General features: G+C 33.9%; 1 protein-coding gene, 1 non-coding gene and 1 pseudogene across 3 annotated transcripts in view; all 3 read right to left on the minus strand.

Moving 5' to 3' along the window:
• Positions 1–26,498, minus strand: part of LRRTM4 (leucine rich repeat transmembrane neuronal 4) — an 870,522-nt gene that overhangs the window by 664,229 nt on the left and 179,795 nt on the right. The gene's annotated exons all lie outside the window — the stretch shown is intronic.
• Positions 1–26,498, minus strand: part of LOC136397380 (COP9 signalosome complex subunit 5-like) — a 120,944-nt pseudogene that overhangs the window by 45,468 nt on the left and 48,978 nt on the right.
• Positions 4,067–4,173, minus strand: LOC136401927 (U6 spliceosomal RNA). Its single transcript, XR_010750850.1, has one exon. It is a non-coding gene; the product is annotated as a U6 spliceosomal RNA (small nuclear RNA).

The following is a 26,498-nucleotide window of genomic DNA, read 5'->3' on the forward strand; positions in this document are numbered from 1 at the left end:
TTTGTTGATAATCACATTAACCTTTTCCCCCACTAACTTCTATGCTCAATGAAGATAAGAACCACAAATGTTGTCATTCAGCACAAGAGAATACACTCAATAAATATCTGTTAAATAAATGAAAAAGATAATGCCACCTGATAATTGGGGTAAAACAGCAAGAGGCCACTAAGATAAAATAGTTTATTTTGGAAGAAGACTGTGCATTTGTATTGAGTAATGACTTTTCAGGTGTATCTTTTAGGCACAAATAGGAGTTTACCAGGCAGGGTGAAGGAAAGGGGCATTTAAGGACAGAAAAGTAATGTTAGTAAAGAAAAGAGAATGTTATTCTAAGTTTGAGATGGAAAAGTTCCTTATAGAGAATAATAATTTTCCAAACAGTATAAAGAGCTCATTAGAGTTTGCAAAGGCATTGGGATCAAGACAGATAAAGCATCACAGCATCATGGAAGGTTTATGTCCTTTGCAATGAACTTTACCATGAAGTTATAGTATCTAGAGAGCCTTTTAAAATATGTTTTAGTTTATGGGTCATACTTCCTTTCTATGGAGCATCATGAAAGATTTATGTGAACATGACACATGCTACGAATTAGCTGTGTAATGCAATGGTTCTCAAATGGTAGTTCAAATAGTTCTCATCATTTTACCACAGAGGTCATTTAGCAATGTTGGAGATATTTTGGATTGTTACAACTGTGGAGTCAGGAATTGCTACTGATTTCTGGTGAGCAGAGGCTAGGGAATCTGCTAAGCATCCTACAATGCTCAAGACAGGACCTCTGACAAAGAAGAATCCCATATTATCAATGGTGCCAGAGTTGAGAAACTCTAGTATAATGTAGAGTAGAAAAGCTGTAGATTCATATTTAATTATACTAGGTCAGATTGTTATTTAACCTGACTAAAATGGATATTTTTAGTGGGAAGATAGAAATAAAATTACTTAGTTCAAAAGGAAAAGATTATTTAAAAAATAATGTATATAAAATTGTATGGTAGACTATCTGCTGTAGAAGTCACTTAATAAATAAAAATAAAATAGCCATTTAGCTAAATGAGGTTGTTTACTTGTTTTCCACACCTATGAATACTATTCTCCCTGCTTCTGTTAACCAACTCTTCTTCATGGTCACACAAGTAGGCTGTGTCTTAAATTGATTCAAATTTAGGATCCTATGCCAGTAGCCACAATAAGAATCCTGAGAATGGACAGATGATCCAAACTGGGTTATTTGTGTCTTTCTCAAGGTTTCAAAACTTGATCAAAGTACATACTCTTGCTTACTTATCAAGAGACTGCAATATAGATATACTGGATATAATTAAAACTCTTTTACACTGAATGAGTTTGAAGCTGGCATTCAGAGGAAAGGAAATAGGAGAGATATAGATAGACTGAATTTAAGCTCTGTATCCAGTAATCACTAAAGCCAATTCTTCCTCCTGTCATTTTAGGTAATGAAAGACAATAGATCTTCTAATTTCCTTTAACTACATCATTGTTTTTCTGTCACTTGTAAGCAAAAGTTTTAGAACCAACAATAATTTAATGGATTTCATAAAAATTAATGGAAATTACAAGGGAAAATGTGAATGAACTTGAAAATATATTATAGAAATGATTCAAGTTGAACACCAGGGAGAAAAAAGATTAAGGAAAGAAGTGAACATGGGACATGGCATCTATAGGACAATACCAAAATTTTTATACTTGTATTATTACAGTACCAGAAGACAACTTGAGTGTGGTTCAGAAAAGAATATTTAAGCATAGTGTCTGAAATTTCTAAATTTTGTGAAAGTAATGAATTCACAAATTTGAGAAGCTCAGACAATCCCAAATAGGTTAACTCAAAGAAATCTTTGCCAAGATATACTGTATTTCCTCATGTATAAGATGCTTTCATGTATAAGACACACCTTAATTTTGGGGCCCAAAATAAAAAAATGTATTATATAAAGTTATTGAACTCAAGTTTTATTCATCATATAATTCATACAACTCCTCATCACTGTCAAGACACCCACATTAAGCATGCGGAGGACCTGGGTTCGATTCCCGGCCAGGGCACACAGGAGAAGCACCCATTTGCTTCTCCACCCCTCCGCTGCGCTTTCCTCTCTGTCTCTCTCTTCCCCTCCCGCAGCCAAGGCTCCATTGGAGCAAAGATGGCCCGGGCGCTGGGGATGGCTCTGTGGCCTCTGCCTCAGGCGCTAGAGTGGCTCTGGTCACAACATGGCAACGGCCAGGATGGGCAGACATCGCCCCCTGGTGGGCAGAGCGTCACCCCTGGTGGGCGTGCCGGGTGGATCCCGGTCGGGCGCATGCGGGAGTCTGTCTGACTGTCTCTCCCTGTTTCCAGCTTCAGAAAATGAAAAAAAAAAAAAAAAAGATACCCACATTAGCTTGTCACTATGACAAATCACTATCTTTATATATTGCCTTGTCCTCAGTTCCATCTGGGATTTGAAATGCCACACTTCTTAAGGGACTTGACACTGATCTCAATCTTAATACTAACCCAGGATCTTTTTACCCAGGTACAAACTTCTCCTATAGTTGATTTCTTTACTCTTCCTATTGGTGTCAAATTGTCCCCAGATGTGGGTGGAGCACAGAGCGCATTCCTAGCAGCTGTGGCTGATGCAATGCTGTGAGAATAATACTCCAGCTCCCAGAAGCCTCCTGGGCACACCCAGGAAGGAAGCTCGCCCACTATAAGGAAGTGACCTAGCGCCAACCATGCAGCTCCCTGGTCTTTTCAGCCATTGGCTATGAAGGACACGCTGTAACACCCTATAGGCTGAACCTGTGTATATAAGCTAGCTTGCTTCCTGAATAAAGTGGATCTGCGTCACTGAACCTGTCACCAGAGTCGGGTCTTTGTGTCTCCGTCGTCCTCACCCCCCCCCCCCCGGCAGGACTTGTCCACACCCAGAGAAGTAAAAAAAATTACAACAATGAATGCAAAAACAAGTGTTAAAAAGCAGGAAATGTAAATTTAAAAAAATCTATAACCACTGTATAAGATGCACCCAGTTTTAGATGCCACTTTTTTTGAAAAAGGGCGTGTTTTATACATGGATAAATATGGGTAAATCAAACTGCTGATTAACCTAAAGACAGAGCATTCTAGAGAAAACACTAAATAAATTAGATAAATAGTAAAATACTGAATAAAAAACTCAAATGAAATTATAAAAAATATACAAATGATTTAAAAAAACAATTGAAAAATAAAATACAACAAATGAAAATAAAAATTCAGAGATATCAATGATCATATTAAATAGAAATTGAGTAATCATATAGTTAAAAAGGAAGACAGAGACTATATAAATATATTTTTTTAAATGGGAATTGATCTTTAATAGACTTAATTTTTTTCCTGAGAAATGTAGTGGTAAGAGAAGATAAAAACAAGGCACGTATTGGGAAAAATATTCTCAAATCATATATCCAAAAAGGACTTGTATTCAGAACATACAAAGAACTCTAAAAACTTAACAGTAAGAGAAAAACACCCCAACAGAAAAAAAAAATGGGCAAATGATATGAACAGATCTTGTCAAAGAAGAGATAATGAATACTAACACTGCCTTGGCCAGTTGGTCCAGTGGCCGAGCATCGGCCTGGTGTGCGGATGTCTTGGGTTTGATTCCCAGTCAGGGCACATAGGAGAAGTGTCCTTCTGCTTCTTTACCCCTCCCCTCCTCCCTTTTCTCTCTCTATCTCTCTTCCCTTCCTTAGCCATAGCTGATTTGGAGCAAGTTAGCCCCAGACAATGAGGATGGCTCCATGCCCCCCCCCCCATCAGCACTGGAATGGCATGATTGCTGAGCATCGGAGCAGCAGCCCCCAATAGGCAGAGCATCACACCATGGGGGGCTTAACAATTAGATCCTGCTTGGGGCACATGCGGGAGTGTGTCTCTCTGCCTCCCTGCTTCTTTGTGTGTGTGTGTGTGTTAAAAGTAAAGATTTATTTTACAGTTCATTAGATAATACAACTTTGTATACAGTTGTATAATATTTGTGTTGGTATTAAGTGTCTTGGTACAAAAATATGGAATGCTTCATGAATTTGCATGTCATCCTTGCACAGGGGCCATGAGAATCTTCTCTGTATCATTCCAAATTTAGTGTATGTGCTGCCCAAGTGAGCACTCCACTTCTCACTTAAAAAATAATGTAAATAAAGCTAATAACACATTAAACCCTTTGAGTAGTACTAATATTCATGTATGTTCTTCTGCCTCCTGACCATTCAGAGTATGATCGATTTATTTTAAAATGTGTAAGGTGGCCCTGGCTGGTTGGCTCAGTGGTAGAGCGTCGGTCCAGCATGCGGAAGTCCTGCATTCAATTCCCGGCCAGGGCACATAGAAGAGGCGCCCATATACTTTTCCACCATTCCCCCTCTCCTTTCACTCTATCTCTCTCTTCCTGTCCCACAGCCAAGGCTCCATTGGAGCAAAGTTGGCCTGGGCACTGAGAATGGCTCCATGGCCTTCACCTCAGGCACTAGAATGGCTTCAGTTGCAATGGAACAACATCCCAGATGAGCAAAGCATCACCCCCAGGTAGGCATGCTGGGTGGATCCCGGCTGGGCGCATGCGGGAGTCTGTTTCTCTTCCTCCCTGCTTCACACTTCAGAAAAATAAAAAATGTGTAAGGCAACATTAAAAAAAGGTAAATGTATGTTCTCCTTGTTTCCATAAATTGGTTATCAAACAAACATGATTTTAAGTTAATAAAACTACTGAAACTAATTTTATTTTTTGAAGAAGAAAAAACCACTCCTGGGGTTCAGTAAGCATGAAAAAAATTCATTACTAAAAGGGTTAAAATATGTTCAATTTATTAGGGAAATGCAAATTAAAATATAATGAGATTACATGATAAAAATACTATAATGAAACAATAACAACAAAATTCTGACAATGCCATGTGCTGGTGAGACTGTGCAGCAATTGAAAAGCTCAAATGTTTGTGAGAATGCCAAATGATAAAGTTACTCTAGATAATACATAAAATAATAGTCTAGCAGTTTCTTTTACAGTTAAATATACATTCGTCATATAAATTTGTAATCTCATTTCTAGATATTTACCCTAAAGACATGAAAGCTTACATTCACACAGAATCTGTACTTTAAGTTTATAGAGGTTATGTTAATACTCATAATACCTGAAAACAAATGTCATTCACTGGATGAATGAATAAATAAAGTGTGCTATTTTTGTATAATGAAATACTACTCACCAATGGAAAAACAAAACAAAACTATATTTACACTTAACAACCTGTATGAATCTCAAAGGTATTATGCTGAGTAAAAGAAGCCATTCTCATAAGGTTACATAATATATGACTCCTTTATGTAATATTCTGGAAGTGGCAAAGTAGAGGGAAAGAGAACAGATCAGTGGTTGCTCGGGGTATAGCACAGGGCAGTCTGACTACAAAGGAGTAGCACTAGGTGAGGTAATGGGACTTTATCCCAAATATAGTGGTTGTTAAATGTATTTAACCACATACTAAAATTCTTAAAGTACTAAAGCAAAAATAATCAGTTTAACTGAAAATAAATTATAAAATTTTTTTAAATATAAGAAAATTTGGTTATATTTTTAAGATCAAACAAAACAGAAACTGTTAGTAAATATAGATTTGAGAAAAAATTATGTATTTTGTGATAAATAAATTAAAAAAAAACCAAGCAGAAACACCTTAGGGAAAATATACAATGCACATGATTTTAAAAGTTTTTACTTAACACTAATTTATAATGAGCTTTTGACAATTAATTTTTGAAACATTGATACAAAATAAAACATGCTAATGAAATTCACTGGAAACTGAAATACAAATGGTTAAAATGATAAAAAAATGTTTTATTATTTTGTCAAGTAAATATACATTTATGAGAAATTACATGCCCAACAAAAGGACAGATAAAAGTTGATTGTTGCAAGTGGACATATGTACATGTGTGTGGGGAAAAGTCTACGTACTTATATGTAGACACAGGTAACTGGGATGTGAAAAATAGACATTCATTTATACTGTTGGTAAAAATTTTAAATTGGTACAGTATTGCTTGGAATAAACATGAGAAGCTTAAAAATTTTTCAAAAACCTAGAGAGTCTACATCTGGAAATACATTAGGAAACAATGAATGTAGACAAAAAGACACATTAAGAAAAAATGGATGTAGATGAAGTTTTTATTGTTTATAATATTGAGTAATGCAATAAAATATAAATAAGCAATAGTAGAGTGCTGATTAAATAATAAGTGACTATTGAAACCATTCTAAGTATATTTACTTATATGGAAATAATCACAACAGATTTTTAAAAATTAGTTTCAGAATATAAGGACAGTTTGATCATTTTTTTCTAATATTTATAAGATGTTTCTTAATGTGTACACTACTCCAAATAGTAAAAGACATGTACAGTAGACTATATATCTTCACCCTCTTCTCCCTGCCCTGGAATTATATCAGCAGGCTCTCTTGCACTCTGGCTTTAGGTTGGCTTGGCCAATATAAGGCACTCACAGTCTTGGAAGCACAGAAGGAGATTGAAAGTGTTTATTCCTCAGCTCTGTCCTTGTAGGCTATGATTTGATAGTGGTTACATGACTTGACCAGAGGTCATAACTCCTGTCAAGTGGTTACACCTTAAAGCTAGACATTCCATAGATTTTCAGTAACAAGTGTCCCCTGTTCAGACCCAGGATATATGATGGTTTTACACTGATTCAAGTCCAGAAATTTTCAGCATCCTTGGTCCATGAACCTTAAAGCCTTTATAAGTAGTATATTTGTTAAATGCTTTTTTAAATCTCATTTTAATTATTAGCTATTTCCTGTCAGGATCTTGAGCAAATACATTCACCAAAATATTAGAAGTTTTTCCTTGCTATGAAGCACTATTTACTTATTTGTATTACTTTTATGTAGATTTACTTTTATGAGTGTGTTTTATATGTTGTTTACTTTTATAGAGATTTTTGTAACTATAAAAAGAAAAATACCTAATTTACTAAAATAATGTTTCTCAAACTATATGTTGTGAAAGATTAGTGTTTTTTAACTAGTCATGAGTATACAGTTTTATAAAATATAATAAAAATAAATTATAAAAATATAAATTAAAAAATACACATTCACCTACATTATTGTATTTAAGTTTAGCAAACACAAAATTACTCTTTTAAATTGCTATAAAGCTTTATAAATGTTTAATCTCACTTTAGTGTTTGTGAATTGCATAAGTTTGCAGGCCACAATTTTGGTAGTATTGATCTAAAACATGGCCAAATAAGTCACCAGCTATATAATAATATGTGTAGCTATAGCTATATAATTATATCTATTAATATCTATATCTCTCTCCATTTGCATTGTTAATGATGCCTAAAGAGCATCTTATCTATTTGATACTCAATAAATATTTGTTAAATATGTGAATAAAAATCAGATAGGTAACAAAATGCAGAATATAAATGACACATATACACTCTCTTTTACTGCTAAAGTTGCAGAGATTAACAATTTTTCATACATTACCTGGACTTTAAAAATAGACACAACCTCTCTAAAAATTTTAAAAAGCATACATTTTGACCTGATAATCAAACTTTAACAGTTCTTTAACAGTACCTTAACACAGCCAAGAAAATTTGGAAGAACTCAAATAAAGTTTCAACCAAAAAGAGTAAAATTTAAACTGCTTTTATAAAATCATAATGAAAATAAATGTAAACTTTAAAATTAAATTGTAGAGGTATATATATAATATCATGAAAAACTATAAGTATTCTGTCAAGTAAATATAAATTAAAACTATTCAAAGTGAAATATCAAATTTTCAAATACATATTTCTGGGAAAATATAAAAATGATATGTTAGAAGTTATTATTTCTGTTAGTAGGATTATAATATTAATTTTGTTCTTTCACTTATATACAATCTTAATGCATATCTAATTAACCTATATTTTGAAATAAATATAGCTATAGATTAAATATTATTTAAAAATATAGTTACAAAAGTACACAAAAGTAATAGCAAGTAGAAAACATTAATATAAGAAAAATTATATTTAAGTACATAGAACTCATTAAGTAAAACATGAATACAGAGGTGGTTAGATAAAATTTATCAATATAATCTTACAAAAATTAATGAGAAAAATTAAATGAAAAGGCATTATAAAGTACAGCAGCCACTTAAAATAAAACTCTAATAAAAATAAAAATAAAAGACCATTAAAACTGACAGCAAATACGATTATAAATGTCAAACCACTAAAAGCATTTCCTGTAATACGAGGAGGTGGACAGGGATACTGGTTAACTCCATTTTTAGAATCAACAGTGTTTTGGAGGATCTAGTAAATGCAATGAGAAAATAAAATAATAAAAACATAAAACAGATAATAATGCCTTATTTATGTTTATTTTAGCAACTAGTGAAAAACCATTAAAATTAATGGTCAGATTGCATTTATTGACTGCATACAAGGCAAATACCATTCCAGCAATATTTACCTATAAAAGCTGTTGGAAATTTGAAAAAGAAAAGAAAATCTTCCATTCACAACTAAATAAACACCTAGAAAGTGATTATAAATAAATTTCATAAGAATGGTAAAAAGAAAAGATGAAGAAACTCTAATCATCATTCTGATTGATAAAAATAAGATTAAAACAAATGGAAAGAGTAGTCATTATGCTTTAACCAAAGTCTTATTTTCCCCAAATTTATACATACAGCATACAGAAAAATATAGAAGACATAGTTAGTCATTAACCCAGGCTACTTGGTGAGTCATGTGTGTCATAAGGATACAGGAATCAAGCCAATTTGGAACAAAAAGAAGAACACACTACCATAAAACAGCAACAGGAAAACCAATGAAGGAATATATACACAGAACAATACATTTCATTCATGATGATGTATTTTTGTAAAAATTTGTAGTTGTACATATTTTTAAAACAAAATACATTCTTGCACTGCTTAACAACAGGAATACACTCTGAGAAATAGATCACTAGGTAATTTTGTCATTGTGTAAACATCACAGAGTGTACTTAAACCTAAATGGTATATAGCCTTAAACCTATATGATATAGCCTATTGCTGCTAGGCTACAAGTCTGTACAGCAGGTCACTGTACAAAACCACAATAGATGAACTTAAACACAAGAAAAAATGATGAAATCAAGTGACTTGGTAAACAGATGCTTGAGGATGCTGTTGGCATCACAGGGCACACTGTCTTGTGGCAAAGATTTCTTTCATATATGTATGTATAAGGAAAAAAGTACACTCTAAACCAGGGGTCTCAAACTCGCAGCCCGCCCACCAATTTTGTGCGGCCCGCAGACTAATCAAACTTCGTGGATTAGTCTGCGGGCCAGTCTGCAGGCCGCACAAAATTGGTGGGCGGGCCGCATGCGGCCTGCGGGCCCAAGTTTGAGACCCCTGCCTAAACAATAAAAGTATAGTCTAGTAAATACATAAACCAGTAACATAGTCCTTTATTATTTTTATCAAGTATTATGTACTGCTCAGAATGGTATGTGCTATACTTTTTATAAGATTGGCCATGCAGGTTTGTTTACAATAGCATCATCACAGACGACACATGGCCCTAGGACAATTATACAGCTATGACATCATTAGGTAATGGAGTTGAAAAATGCCTATTGCCTAGTGAATTTTTAGCTCCTTTATAATTTTATGGGACTACAGTCCTATATGAGGTCTGATTTTGACCAAAAAATTGTTAAGGGGCTCATAACTGTAATGATTATTAGAAAGTACTTTAAGGAACAGTTGATATTTCTTGTTGATCTTTTTCTGGGTAACCTCCTTGATTCATTTGGTACAATTTTATTAGTGAAGTAACCTTTATTACATGTTAGAAATCTGTGACACTGTAAGGTAACATGAAGGATCAAGGTGCCTAAGCATGTCACAATCCCTAGTCAATCATATGAACACCACTCAGTACTAAGAAAAGCTTCTATTGCATAGAATAACTCTTTTTTCCCTCTGTTTAGTATTCATGTGAAGCCAGTTACTCTTCTTGATGCAGAGTCTGACCTTCCATTTTATGAAATAGCAGTTTGAAGCTATTTGTTTAGTTCTCCCTATCAATGCTTGAATAATAATTAGATTTTAGGAGTAAAGTCATATTACTGATTTGATGTACAACTTACCAGATGGCCAGACGAAAGCGTGTTTGCTGCCCACATTTGATTGCAATGTAAAATACAGTAAATTCAAGCTCTCCCTCACTGACCTAACACACTGAAGACAGATTACTCTGGCAATTATTAAGTGATCTGCAGCACCCTTGGATTATTCTGTGAATCCAGAAACTGCAATTAATTTTATGCATGACCCTCCTTATTTAAAATACTCACTATCCCAGGAAATTACGTAGAACTAAGTTGTAATCAGATGTTCGCAATGTTCCAGGTGTTTATGTTTGAGAAGAGACAGTTTCCTCCTGCCTGATAGAGCTATATTTTAACATGAGTTACTGGTCTAAAAGTGACAATACAGGTAGGTATCCCTGAAGCCTCACAACAATTCTACCTTCCAAACCAAGATAAATTTTATTGCAACCTGGCTTGGAAACTCCAGATCGTTAAGGAGACTAAGAAAGAAGTTGTTTTTGTTGTTCCTTAGTGCAAGCCATTATCTTTTCAGTTAAAATCGACAAATAGAAAAGCAAACAAACTAAAAGTCTAATTGGAAAACTATTAGCAGGAAGCCTAATTGGTAACATTAAACCAATCAAAACGATATCTAATTAATTTTACACATATGCCTTTATAGTTTTTTTGTTTGTTTTTTGTATTTTTCTGAAGTTGGAAACGGGGAGGCACTCAGACAGACTCCCGCTTGCGCCGCACCGGGATCCACCTGGCATGCCCACCAGGGGGCGATGCTCTGCCCATCTGGGGCGTTGCTCTGTTGCGACCAGAGCCATTCTAGTGCCTGAGGCAGAGGCCACAGAGCCATCCTCAGTGCCCAGGCCATCTTTGCTCCAATGGAGCCTTGGCTGTGGGAGGGGAAGAGAGAGACAGAGAGGAAGGAGAGGGGGAGGGGTGGAGAAGCAAATGGGCACTTCTCCTGTGTGCCCTGGCCGGGAATCGAACCCGGGACTCCCGCACTCCAGGCCGACACTCTGCCACTGAGCCAACCGGCCAGGGCCTGCCTTTATATTTTTAAGTAAAATTCATAACTAATTTTGTTTATGAATTTGAATTGCATAAGAGTTCAGCATTACAAAGTGCTGATTTAAATGTTTAAGTACCAGTTTAACACACATGTGTGAAAATATAAAATTCAAACTCTTATTTTAAAAATGCTCTTATTTATATTATATATGAATTATATAGCAACATTAGAAAATGCAAAAATTAAAACTAAAGAACTAAAAAATAACTAACTTTTTAGCACCTTCAGTTAATAGATGTTAATTTCTGATATAAATTTTTCAAGGCATTATGTTTTTTTAGCAAAAAATAAGATATGCACAATCTTTGTTTCTCAATATATGTTTTAAACATTTCTTCATAGTTATAAACTCAATAATGCAATTTAGAAACTAAATAATTTTTTACTTTATCACCAAATCATAATATGTAAAGCTTTGTCATTGTTTTTAGGTATTCAGATGGTTTTAACTTTTTCTTTATTTTATATAAACTGTAGTAGTCCTGGCTGGTTGGCTCAGTGGTAGAGTGTTGCCTGGCATGTAGATGTCCTGTGTTGATTCCCCATCAGGGCACACAGGAGAAGCAATCATCCGCTTCTCCACCCCTCCCCCATCCCTTTCTCTCTCTCTCTCTCTCTCTCTCTCTCTCTTCCTGTAGCCAAGGCTCGATTAGTTCAAGTGCATTGCCCTGGGTACATTATATTGGGTAACAGAAAAAGTCACTCTTCATTTTTGAAAAATTCTAAGCTATTTTTGCCTATTTATTTTGCCAATTATGGTTTACCTTCACTTTCCAGTTTTAAAAATCCATTTGGGGGTTTAATGTAAGTTCTTTAAACCTATTAATGGATTTTTAAAGAATACAGGTTATTCATTTCTGAAATTTTCTTTCTTGGAGTCTATAGGCCATGAGAAATTTGCATGAAAATAAACATTATGGGAAATTTATTTGATCTCTTCCAACTTAAGTCTCCTCCTTTGTAAATGTGTGATAATAGCTCCAAGTCCTAAAATTGCTACAAGGATTAACAAGATAATTCCTAAGACTAGATAGTACTTGGCACATAGCAAGTTTTCAAGATACTATACCTATTGTACATGAATGCCAAATAACTAAATATGACCAATCTAATACTATTTAACAGTCACTTAAAGCATCCATCACTTGTAACAATATTTTGATTAAATTGTTACAAAATATTATTTTAGAAGATGACTATTTCTTACTATATTTTGTTTGAATTTTTTGATTCTTACCAGAAAGAAAAACAGAAACATGAGAATAACTAGTAAGCAACAACCACTTATGATCCAAACTACCCATTTAATTAGAAGTAGAAGGAGAAAGAATCTGATTATGCTTTCTTTCCCTGCAAGAGGGATAAAACTCTTTGGGATTATTGGCAAGCCTATAAAAAAGTAAAGGAGAAAGCATATAAATTAAGCTAGTTTTATTTATTTCTCTTGATGGGGAGATGATTGTGAATGATAGATGATAGCTAGCTTGGCAGATAGATGCAAAGGAGGGAAAAATGGAGGGAGGGAAGCAAAGAAAATGAGTGAATGGTAGAGAAAACAGAAGTAGAAGAGAGACAAAAAAATTAACAAGCTCCAGACTAGGATTTAGTAGCTACATTGAAACGCGGTTCTTAAGTTTAGCACGCATATATACCATTTGGAGAACTTCTTAAAATACACATTTTTTGGACATATCTTCTAGAAATTTTATTCATTGGATCTGGAGTGAGGTCACAAAAGTGTATTTTTAATAAGTTCTCAGGTGTTGTTACTATTGTGGGTTTGAGGACTATATTTTAAGTAGCTGTTCCAAACTTAACTCTCACTAATCAACTATATATGACTGTGAGAGTTTCTCAGAAAGAAACCTTAATACCAGGAGTCTTGTTTGAGACTTCTTTTTAACAAAAGTTAAAAAGCTCCCAGGGGACACTGGAAAGGTAATGGAAGTCACAGGGTGCAGAAGGGCAATAGACAAACAGCAGAGTGATTTAAAGCAGAATCTCAATCTTCAGGCAAATATTGTATTTCTCCATGTATAAGATACATCTTTTTTCAACAAATTTGAGGTTTAAAAACTGAGTGCATCTTATATAGTGTTGTAGAAGTGTGGCATTTCAAATGCCATAGATGAAACTGAGGACAAGGTAATATATGAAGATAGTGATTCATCATCAGACACAGATGAAGACAAGCTAATGGATGAGAGTTTTGACAGTGATGAGGAGTTGTATGAATTTTATGAATAAAACTTGAGTTCAATAACTTTACGTAATACATTTTTTTTTTAAAATTTGGGCTTTAGGGCCCTGGCTGTTTGGCTCAGTGGTAAAGCGTCGGCTTGGTATGCAGGAGTCCCGGGTTCGATTCCCAGACAGGTCACACAGGAGAAGCACCTATCTGCTTCTCCACCCCTCCCCCTCTCCTTCCTCTCTGTCTCTCTCTTCCCCTCCCACAGCCAAGGCTCCATTGAAGCAAAGTTGGCCCGGGCACTGAGGATGGCTCTGTGGCCTCTGCCTCAGGCACTAGAATGGTTCTGGTTGCAACAGAGCAACACCCCAGATGGGCAGAGCATTGCCCCCTGGCGGACATGTCGGGTGGATCCTGTTCGGGCGCATGTGGGAGTCTGTCTGACTGCCTCCCTGCTTCCAACTTCAGAAAAAAACAAAACAAACAAACAAAACAAACAAACAAAAAATTTGGACTTTAAAATTAAGGTGAGTTTTATACATGGGGGCGTCTTATACATGGGGAAATATGGTACTACAGGGACTCTTTATGGTATAAATGAGCTGTGAGAAAGCTCAAACTATTTCCCAGTTCTAGGTAAGGGAGCTACTCTTTCATACTTTTGCACTAGTCAGCCATAGGCTGAGAGCCTCTTAGAGATGGAGCTGGATATTCTCCCCAGCACTTTCACTTCTCTTCACCTCCATGTTAAATGCTAGTGCCGGGAACAGGATCACAATCCACAGGAAGCTGGCAGGCACATAGACAATGCCCACTTCTCTGTCTCCTTCCTTGGCACAGGTTTCCAACTATTTCCTCAAGTGGCTAATATACTTGAAGATAAAAATAGAATGGATAAAAACAACTTAACTCATACTCTCATAACACTGTAGAACGCCCCATTTCAATGAAATGTATATTGACTATTAGAAAGAATATGATCCTCTCATAAAAGGACATTGTATTTATCAACACAAATGCCTAGTAACCTGCTTCTATTGTTTACTATGCTATGGCCTAATGAATAAAATGAAAGTGCTATATATTATACCATATGCATTTATAGGGTAGGTAATGAGCAATAGCATCTTTGGGAATCTTTCCTCAACTAAACTAATTCTAGTTCTTATAAAAATAGCCACAATAGGGATGATGTTTCTGAAATTAAGGATGAAATATATACCAACACCTCCTTCTTTCATAATTTACAGTGGACAAGAGAGTAAATGTTGAATGTTTTGCTTTGTTTCCAGACTCCCTTGTGGATTTCTTATGTTTGGGGGAGAATTTCTTACCAAAGTATCAATGTTGAAAAGGTTACCTGCTATACCAAAATGATTTATTCTTATTACTAGTTTTTTTTTTCCTTGTATAGCCACAAATTGCTATAACTAGGCTATTGTTGTGTAATAACATATATTCAGAAAAAGGACAAAATTCATAGATTCTATTTATTTTTCACAGCATCAAAGTGCTGCACCAAGAGGTGTAAATATACACATGTGTATCTATCTGTATCAGTCTACCTATAGATATATCGGTACCTATCTTATACTCCTGTACAAAGAAAATGTAGTCTGAAAGAGCCAAGGTACAGAGTCCATTCCTGAGTTTTATTGGAAGTAAATTATAAGTGGTCTTTGAATGTCGTTGATAATGTCTTTTTAAATGTGGATTACAATTAATTAAAACATTAACGATATTATTTAGAGCAGTAACATGACCATAGCAACATTTTAAGAATATTTAATGGATCCTAGCCTTCATGGTGGTTTGAGAGATAGGACTGATTGTGGAGGTTCCTAAAGTTGTCTATCTTTGAGGTTGCTACAATCTGTAGTAGACTAATAGCAATGGGAAGACAAGAAAAGGCATGGTCAACACAAAGGAAAATAATAATTAAAAACTTAAGAAGATAGGAGAACCTAAGAGGAAAGAGCTTCAAAAATCACTCTGATATTCTGAACCTCAGATACTGGAAGCAATGCATTTCTATAAATGAGAATAGAACAAAAAAATAACATTGAAGGCAAAAGGAGTCTTCAGTTTAGTTGGTTTGAAATGAGGACAAGGATCAATTTGATTTGAGAAATGCCTATTAAAAAGAATTAGTAAGATAATGCATCCATATGTTTGCTGTGCCTTGACACTATACCCTCATTTTTGCAGGGTCATATAAACATATGTAATGAACACAAGGACTAATGGGCAAGTCTAAGTGCAAATGTCTGCTTGAAGTCATTATAAAACCAAAAACTTGAAATCCAATCTTAACACTATGCTAATTGAATGTGGGATTTTAGATTTATCATTGACATTTTCATATGAGAGTTTCTCTACCTGTAAAACAAAGGTGTGTCTTATATTCTAGGTACTATAATTGCTATGAACATCAAATTAATGAACATCAAAATGTTTTGAAACAATATAATATGAGATTTGACTATCATAATTATGAAACATTGATAACTAGTAATTAATCATGCCTTTTCCATTTTTAGTTTGAAGATGTTTACTTTGGCATGCTTAGTTTTTAGTAACTTAATATTTAGATTTGGTACTTTATAACATATTGTGTTTCATGTTTATGAAATAGAATCAGATTAAATTGTTTGCCTGAGATATATTTTTATATGTGGACATTACATTCATGTTCCTTTTATGTAATTTTAAAATGTTTAAGTTGATTTTATTTTTTGTTTAGATAATAAAATAAAGGCTAATTTCAAAAATATTTGAAGAAAAAAGTAAAATAAAAACAACCTTTTACAGAAAGTGTCATTATAATGTGAAATGAGCAAAAATGATACTAACTTTGTCTTATTTCCCATAACACATTATAAATTTGCATAGCTGGAACATGCTGTACAAAATCAAGAGTCATGGCCACATATTCAATCCCATACTGGGGTTTTAATCATTGCTTAGAAAAATCTTTCCCCAATATTTCAGACACTCATGAATACTAATCAAATATAAAACATCTAGTTAAGCTAAATGTCTGCTTCATATTTTCCCAAGAGATATACATATACATAAATATGGACTTCATTCATTTGCCAAACCAAATTTAATTGTTTGCTGTATTCCTGGAGGTGTGTGAGACGGTAAGAAGACAAAGACAATTACAATATGTCACCACTGCAAACTTGAAAACTCGACTAAAATTTAAATAAATTTAAGATAAAGATGATAACATGATTAATTGCACTCAATAGCATTATACCATTATTTTTTAAAAAAAACACTAATTTTCAATTAGTATAACATTAATTTTCTCTCTCCTTCTCTCTCTTTCACACACACACACACCATTTTAAAAGTAATAAATAGTTATAATTGAGGATTTAAGAAACACAGCTAGAGATGAAAATAAAAGAAAAAAATACCTGACCACACAGAAAACTATAATTATTTTAATATATTTTCTTCCTAGATTTTTATATTTTTATGAATACTGTTTGAATATAAAATATTTTAGGTAAAATGAGGAACATACATTATATACTGCTTTAGAATTATAAGTTTTTTTAATTAATATATGTATGGTAAAATAATTTCTAAAACTCTCCTTTAAAACATGAAGTTTATATCATGAAAAAAATCTATGTTGTGGTTTTATTCGGTTTGTATTAGCATTCATTTCCATATATAACTTTTTATATCTTTGAGTATTTTAATGAAATAATTACAAGGTATTGAATTACTATGTTAAAGTATATAAAGTTTTAGTTTACATCGACAGGTTTCATTTCTGATCTATATATAACAGCAGTGAATGAAATTTTCTATTACTTTACTACATTTGTTCAGAATTTTGCAATTTTTTTCTGATCTTATTTAAAATGTCTTTATTACTAGTGAGATACAAATATTTAGTATCATATATACTTTGGCTAATATATAAACTATTTTGTGTGTAAATTACTTCTCTTATCACTATCTCTTTCTTCTATTACATAGCTCAACTTTCTCTTGTAGATTAACGAAAACATTTGTAATTATTTTATATTCTTCTTTCTCAATTTTAATTTTCAATTTAAATCAATATTACTTTGTTATTTTGAGAGTCAGAGGTCTCCTTATTTTATATCCTAATCCAATCAAACTATTTAAGTGAGATGTTTGATATAATCAATCATTTCCTGTCATATGAAATGGCATATATAAAGTTTTTACAAATTTTTGAGTCTCTATTTCAAATTTTTATTTTCTTTTTCATCAGTATCACATTATGTTAACTGTTACAAAAATAGCATCTCATATTTAATTTCTTTTCTCTATTTCCTTATTATTTTGAGAATTTTTTAAATTAGAAAAAAATGTAAGGTTTTTAACCACACAGAATGTTTAGGTCCTATGAAAGGTATTGCTGCAAATTATATTTCAAAGGCTTTTCACTGACTGGCTTATTTCACTTAGCATAATTCTTTTCAGGTCTGTTGATGTTGTCACAAAAGGTAAAATTTCTTTTATTTTTATGGCTGAGTTATATTTCATTGTGTAAATGTAGCACAGCATTTTTATCTACTCATCTACTGATGGGCACTTGGGCTGCTTCCAAATCTTGGCTGTTGTAAATAATGTTGCAATGAAGAAAGGGGTGTACATATTCTTTCAAATTAGTGTTTTGGGTTTCTTTGGATAAATTCCCAGAAATTAAATTTCTGGGTCACATGGAAGTTTCATTTAAAATTTTTGAAGTGATTTCATACTGCTTTCCACAGTGGCTGCACCAATCTATATGCCCACCAACAGTGCCCGAGGGTTCTCTTTTCTCCACACCCTCACCAACACTTGTTATTTGCTGATTTATTGATGATACCATATGATTTCATTCATATGTGGACTCTACTGAACAAAATGAACAAAGTAGAGACATACTCATAGATAGAGGGCAGGCTGATAGCTGTTGGGGGGCTGACTGAAGTGGGTGAAGGGATTGAACAAAAAGACAAAAAAAGAGAAAAAAAGTCATGAACATGGACAATGGGGTGGAGATTGCAAGGGGGGAGATAGGTAAGGGAATAATGGGATAAATGGCAATGGAAGAAGACTTGATTTGGGGGAGTGAGCATACAAAACAATGTACAGAATATTACAGAATTATGCATTGAAAACTGTATAATTTTGTAATGAGAGTCACCTTAATAAATTCAACAAAACAGTAAAAAAGAGAAATGTTAAATAAAATAAAAAAAAGAAGGCTTTTTAATCTCTCTGAAAACTAATAGCAATGGCATAGTAGGAAGATGAGATTTTTAGTCTCATATCTTTAAGAGAGCAAGATTTGAATCTTGGATGTACCACTACACACAATTGCATTAAATCTTTTTTTTTTCAAGGCAAATTAACTTGACATATATGACGGCCAATTTAAGTTAGTTAAAGGAGACATTACTTATAGTGAATAATTTAGTTGCTATCATACAACTTAGTTGCTATAATGCAATTGTATCATTAAAAACAAAACAAAACAAAACCAGGATACATGTTTACATGTCTTAGCAGTGAAATGTAGTGTTCAATAAATAAATAAATAAATAAAAATAACTCTTTGAATTTATCCTTAAACTCCAATGATTCCATTTATTAATTTATTCATCTGATATAAATTGAGTGTGTACCAAAAATAAATAGTGCTGTAATCTGTGAATAAATAAACTAGCCCAGTGAAGTTCAAAGACTTCCTTAACATTCCTTGCTAAAACGAACAGAACAGAATTGGATCTATGAGTTTGGTCTCTTTTATAGTCTAAGGCATTGTGATATAACTGAATAGAATTGATTGAAATTCAACAAATAAATTGGGAATGTTAACTTTTAATAGTCAGTAGGCTTTGCTCCATCTTAGATACTGTTATTCTGTTATCTTTTTTTTTAAAGTTGTATTGTAGCTTCCCATACCAATCTTATCCCAATCAATTAACTATTTTCTCTCAATATTTTATTCAGAATTCATCATCTGTGCCACCATTTTATCAGCATTTCCTAATTAGGCTTAACTCTCTTGTTTAGTTACCCACTTTTCGTCCCAGGCTAGGATGAATCCAGCCATTTAGCTTCACTGTTTCTGGTCTTGCACCACTGACTGTACACATAAGAAAATACTCCCACTCTTGTTATGCTCTCACAAAACATACAATTTCATCCATTTTCTGCCAGATCCTCCTCAATATGGTCATAGTTTTTGATGAATTTCTTCAGGAGCTCTTTTAAATATTGATTTCTTTCCTCAGAACCCATATGCCTCCTTACTCCTCTCAGCAAATGATCTTTCCTCCTTCATTGAAAAAAAAAAAAAGTGAAAAGGCAATCAGGAGAGAACATTCTATATTTTCTTCTTTCGCTACTGGCAAATGAATCAGATGTGCATTCCTCCAGGCTTCCCTGCCTTTTAGCTGAGGAGTTTTTTACTCTAGAGTAAAATATACTTCTTTCTCCAGCCCTCTTTTCCTGTTACTCTGAGATATTGTGCTATATCAATCATCTTCATTTTCACTATTGTCACTCTTTTTTTTTTCTTATTTCTTACTTACTACTTATTATCTTAGACTACTGGGACTTTCAACTGGTGTGCCACAAGAATTTTTAAAACAAGCAATACCTGGCTATTTAATCAGGGGCATAGACCTTTTTTCATTAGATTGTCAAACAAAAAATGACAACAACCAATACAATAATAGACATCCAGTGTGAAAAATTAAAATTATATCTTTTTTTTTAGTCAGATAAGCAAAAATTTTTTTTGGAGTACTGCAAAATTTTATTAATTAGTTTATGTGTGCCATGAGATAAAAAAGGTTAAAAATTACTGCTTAGACAAATTAAAATGCTCATTTTATTCTCATTCTAAAAGGAAGTATTCTCTCAAATCTACTTCTGCTAATGATGGTTCTATATATTCCCCACACATCTAAACTACTTGAAAAAATAGAAGACATACCATTTATGTTTTCAGTGGATGAATTATGCCTGATATACCTTTAATCTATTAAACTTGCCATAAAAGACAAACAACAACAACAAAAAACAACAAAACTGGTAACCCTTCCTAAATTTAAGATTGGAGACAGAAATCAAAGGCTGGGTGGCATTTCAGAATCACTTTATTCCACATCACAAATTTTATTCCTTTAATATTTTTAAAATCCATCTCCTTTTCCCCCCTTTACTCACTACAGCCAGTGATATTTTACAGATAAGAAAACTGAGGTGCAGGCCCTGGCCGGTTGGCTCAGTGGTAGAGCGTCGGCCTGGCGTGCAGAAGTCCCGGGTTCGATTCCTGGCCAGGGCACACAGGATAAGTACCCATCTGCTTCTCCATCTCTCCCCCTCTCCTTCCTCTCTGTCTCTCTCTTCCCCTCCCGCAGCCAAGGCTCCATGGGAGCAAAGATGGCCTGGGCGCTGGGGATGGCTCCTTGGCCTCTGCCCCAGGTGCTAGAGTGGCTCTGGTCGCAGCAGAGCATCACCCCCTGGTGGGCAGAGCTTCACCCCCTGGTGGGCGTGCCGGGTGGATCCCGGTCGGGCGTATGCGGGAGTCTGTCTGACTGTCTATCCCCGTTTCCAGCTTCAGAAAAATACAAAAAAAAAAAAAAGAAAACTGAGGTGCAGAAAGATTAAATTGTTGAAACTGGTATTTCCTAAATTTTAATCCAGGCTGTCCACAGTTTGACTCTAGGGTCCATAGTCTTAATCATCATGCCTATTTTCCTCTTACCTATGCTCAGCATTTCATAGTCAGAAAAAGGATCTGATATATTTGACCAGTCTCCTAAAATAAGATAAGTATTAATAGAATTTAGATTCACACCACTCTGACTCAGAAAGCATAAACCAATCAGAGATCAAATCAACATTTCTAATATGACAACTCTGAGGGAGAAACTAGTTGGTTTGAAAGACCAGAGCTAGGGACAGACTATTCAAGAAGGTTGCACTTTGATAAAAGACTTGTATTATTGTTATCATCCAAGTTACTTTAATCTGTCCAGATGCTACCCTAAAACTGAACCGATTCCCCCTTCTTCTCCATTAACAGTGATAATATGGTAACTGTTCGCATTTATCTGCCATCTCAAATGTGAGCAGGACAATCTGACTGGTTCTGCCTTGCTAGTTGGGTCAGAATAAGAAGATTAATACTACTCTTTCCCCCTTTAAAAAAAACAACATTTTATTCATAACAACCAAATAAATGTCTTAGTTTTAAGTGTCCGACTTACAGATATTTTAAAGACAAAACAGGCTCGTAGGATTAGGAGAACTAGAACAGTCAGTCTGTAAACACTTAAGCTGGCCCTAAATTAATGTTAGCACATTTCTTAATTTAAACAGTAAGAACTTTTTTACTATACAGTTTTATGTATTGAACAAAGAATTTTTATAAAAATCCATATGACTTTCATTATTGCCCACCATTTAACAGATGAGAAAACTAAGGTCAGATTGAGTAACCTGTCAAAGGTCAATAGGGAGGAGGCAAAGAGGGGATGTGAAACCAAGCAGCATCTCCTTAGATTGCACGATCTTAACCAATAGGTTATGTTTTCAGTTAGAACTTAAACTATGCCCACAATTAAAATTCACAGTAAACTTTACATCTTCAAATTTTACATTTGTCATGGGGTATCCACATATTTTTTTTTCTTGTAACTGAATATTGAATATAAAAAGATTAGAAAACAGGGAAGAAAAGCTAATAAAACTGCAAAGTGTAAGAAAGCAAAAGAAAATGAAAAATATGTTTCTATGAATATAGCATATTGTCCTGAAATGATATAGACTCTATCCAGAATTGTCCCTAATGACAGTAGTGAGAGGGAAGCTAAGAAAGCCAGGCACAATTACTGTCATCTCACTGAATAGGAGTCGTGATGGCAATCTCCTTTCTGTCCTTTAAGGAATCAGGACCACATGTAATTTCATGAATACCATGTCTTGTCATCCTATTGGTTTGATGATTTTAGTTCAACCCAAAATTTCATTCTGACTCAGAATTGAGACATAAATAGTAAATGACTAATAAATGTGCTCTTCAAAACACTGTCTGATTAACATTGTCTTCAAAAAAAGGCGAAAATTTACCATAAATGATTGCACCCCTTATGTGTAGACCACAGTTCTAACTGAGGCTAGAGTACATATAAAATTTATCTCCTCTTTTTCAAGAAGGTATTAGGAAGAATGCTTTGGAATTTTACTAAACACATTACATAACACATTGATTTCTCAAGTGAAAAAAAAAACAAAAAAACCTCTTTACAATAATTGAACCAAAGTAATTCTTGGTATAATGACAAGCTTTGATTATAAGCGATATATAATTTCACATGATGGACATATTTACTACAGTTACAAAATTACTAGAGAAAAATGAGTTACATGTGTGCCCTCTAAACACAGCTAAATTTAAGTCTCAAAAGAGAAATTTTAGATGGTAAAGGCTCTCATAAGCTATATTTTAGAAGCAGAGAATGCCATGAAAAACTAGCAAAAATAAAAATCTTCTTTAACTATGTTTTCACAAACATCTGCATTCAACATCAGCACACCTGCCACATTGTAGCATGATGGGTGGCTACAGAGCACAAGAATGTTTACTTTCTGCTCCTCAGCACACATTTATTTAAAATTCCTTTAAAAAATGAGTCTTCAACCTAACTGCTATATATAGGGGCTGTATTTGGAGAAAGCTACAAAAATGATTTCATTTTAAAGGACTTAGAGAATTATAGAAAATTGTAGATTTAAGTCCAAACAAGAAAGGAGGAGTTATGAGCAGAGGACTAAATGTTCAGTTACAGACAAAACATCTACCTAGATATATTTTAAAGGGACAATTCTGTAGCAGCCTAACAGCCATAATGAAATCAAAGACACCTCTCGCTGAATTTATAGAGCCATCGAAATTCCTTTTGTGCTTCTGTAATTTCCATCATGCTCTTTCACTCCCTCCTTTTGCTACATCTTCCATCTCCTGGCAGTCTGCCTCACCCTCAATGAGTCAATAGCCTCTAATGCAGCATCTACCCCCAGAAGGCAGATAGCAGTCAAACTAAATCCATCCAATAAATAACAGTCTTAACAGTAAGGCGGGCATATGAAATGAGCACAGAGATCATAGAATCACCTTCATAACCACAATCATGTCTATTATTTTTGTTATTATCATTGTGGTAGCAATTTCTGTGTGGGAAAATCACTGCTTTTAGATTCACCAGAGTAGTACAAATCTCCAATAATCACATAATCCTATCTCTTAGCAGATAAACAAACAACATTTATTTAAATCATACTTTTAAACCAACACTGATCCTCTCTCAGTGGGAAGGATTTCACTTTTATGGATTCTATCAGCTTTTTCAGGGAACAAACCTTTACCTTTATTTTCAGGCTAGAACTAATGAGATGTATGAACTGATCAAGAAAAAAATAAATAAAAAGAATCACATATCTTTCCACAAATAAAATCTACATATATATTTTGATTCTAACATGTTAAAAATATCCTTAAGTGGAATCAAATTTACCAAAACATGTTTACTAAATTAATGTTTTCAGAAAAATGCTATAGTCAATTAAAAAGTATTTCTACCACATAGTTGTTTTTAAAATCCACAAAGTTCAGATCCATCTCCAGAATATAATGCTTAATTACATTCCTATAAGCCTGTGTTACATTCCTGTGAAAGATTTAACATTATTTAATTACATGAAAAAAATAATAACCTATATAGTCATTAAGTAACCAAACAACTGGAAGAGCTCTCATGATTTTTGTCTTGATACAGGGTTTTCCATAAAGGTAAGTACTAATTTAAATTTTGGCAAGTTTCTTAAGTTGTAAGACCTTTACCTAAATAGATAGGAGGTAAATAATAAAAATTTGCTTGACTTACTTATTAATATAAATATCAAATGAATACATGCACATAAAATGTGTTTGTGTGTTGGGATTATAGATGCTTTTATTTGTATTTTTCTTTACATTATATTTTTAAAATCTAAACAATAAATTCCTACTTGATGAGACAATTATATATATTATAATACATATATATGAAGTGAAATGTGCCAGACTGATGTATCTCTTTGAAAGTTGTCAGAAATAAATATGAATTTCCTCTTCACAGACAACTTTGTAAAAATTATCATTCATAAGTTTTACCTTAATTTCTTTACCTCCCCCTCACATAGTCACACAATACAGTCTGGCTTCTTATACTATTCTCTACTACATCACCAGATCTAGTAGTAGTCACCAGATCTGATGCTTATTTCACCACACTCAACTTATTTAAATTTTTAATTGGACGCCCTTCAATTGATTATTTCTTTTTCCTTAAAACATGCTTTTCCATGTTTCCAAAACATAGCCTCACTCTTTTGTTTTTTCTCTAGTTACTCCTTTTCTGCTTTTGCAGCTATAATACCTTTTATCCACTTGCCAACTATTAAAATTCTTCAAGGCTTCTTCTTAGTTGTCTTTCTTTATATTTTCACCATGTATTGTCTCATTTTTATTCTAAACCTTGTTTGTTTCTGCAAGCAGGTGACCCACAAAAGCATATCTCTAGCCCTGGCCCCTCCTAAAAATTCTAAGCAATTGTATTAACTTCCTACCTGACATCTTTACTTGGGTTTCACAAAGGCCAGTCTCATCAAAAATTAATCTATAATTTCTCATACCTCCCTCAAACCCTGTCCACTTCCAGTGCCTCTTATCTCAGTGAAAATTACCACCTTCTATGCAGCTGTATGGGACACAGGAAAGTCATCAATGCTGTTATCAGATAGAACACCCTCTTCAGTCTCAAGAATCATACTCACTATTATCATTTTACACATCAATATCTCTCTACCTCTACCAACATCTTAGACCAATTATCTCCACTCCAGATACTTCATAAGCCACTTACCTTCTTCCCATCCCACCTGTCTTCCTAAACTACAATCAAAACAATCTTTTAAAAATTACAAATCGAGTCACATCACTATCTCTATGTCTTTCCCACCATTAATTACCGTATTTCCCCATGTATAAGATGCGCCTTTCTTTTTTGAAAAATTTGGGGTCTAAAAACTGGGTGCATCTTTTACAGTGTTGTAGACGTGTGGCATTTCCAAAAGCCATAGACGGAACTTAGGACAAGGCAATATATAAAGACAGTGATTTGTCATCAGACACAGATGAGGACAAGCTAATAGATGGGAGTCTTGACAGTGCTAAGGAGTTGTATGAATTTTATCATAAAACTTGAGTTAATAACTTTATGTAATACTTTTTATTTTTCAAATATCGGGCCCCAAATTTAAGGTGCATCTTATACATGGGGAAATACGGTAATTCCAATTGCTCTTATTTGAAGATAAAATTCTTTGGAGCTCTCAACTAATGAGGTACCATGGAGAAGCCTTCTTATACTCTCAAACTAGGTCAGTGCCCATCCCCATTCCCACACATGCTCCTATGATTCTCATATGTGTTGGTGTCATTCATTATTTTTGTGTTACATACTAGACTATGCGCAACATGACAGTAGTGGCTTGTCTATTTTTTTTTATGATTGCAACTCTAGCTACTACCAAGAGACTGTGTACTTAAGATAATGATTAATTATAAACACATATCTCATTTTCTACTTGAGGTAGTAATTTGTTTGAAATTAAATACCTTGTCTAAAGGACTTCTAAACAGGGCACATCTTATGTGAAATTGTGGAGAAGGCAAAGATAGTTAATAGAGCTTCTCTCCTCAATCCAACTTTGGCAATTCCCTCATCTTAAGAATCTTAGTGACTTCCAGTGCAGTTTTTAGACACTTCTATTCCTGAGTGAAGAATACTTCTGTTTCCAGGTATCTGAAGAACAGGGGCAATTACAGAAAACATAAAGCTGCCAGATTCAATAATATAAGGTGATGGGTAACTGTGCACTGTCACTTCCAGGTTTAGATTGGTAGAAGTTCACTTATTCATCCATTAG

Source organism: Saccopteryx leptura, chromosome 3, assembly GCF_036850995.1.
Source record: "Saccopteryx leptura isolate mSacLep1 chromosome 3, mSacLep1_pri_phased_curated, whole genome shotgun sequence".
Taxonomy (NCBI): domain Eukaryota; kingdom Metazoa; phylum Chordata; class Mammalia; order Chiroptera; family Emballonuridae; genus Saccopteryx; species Saccopteryx leptura.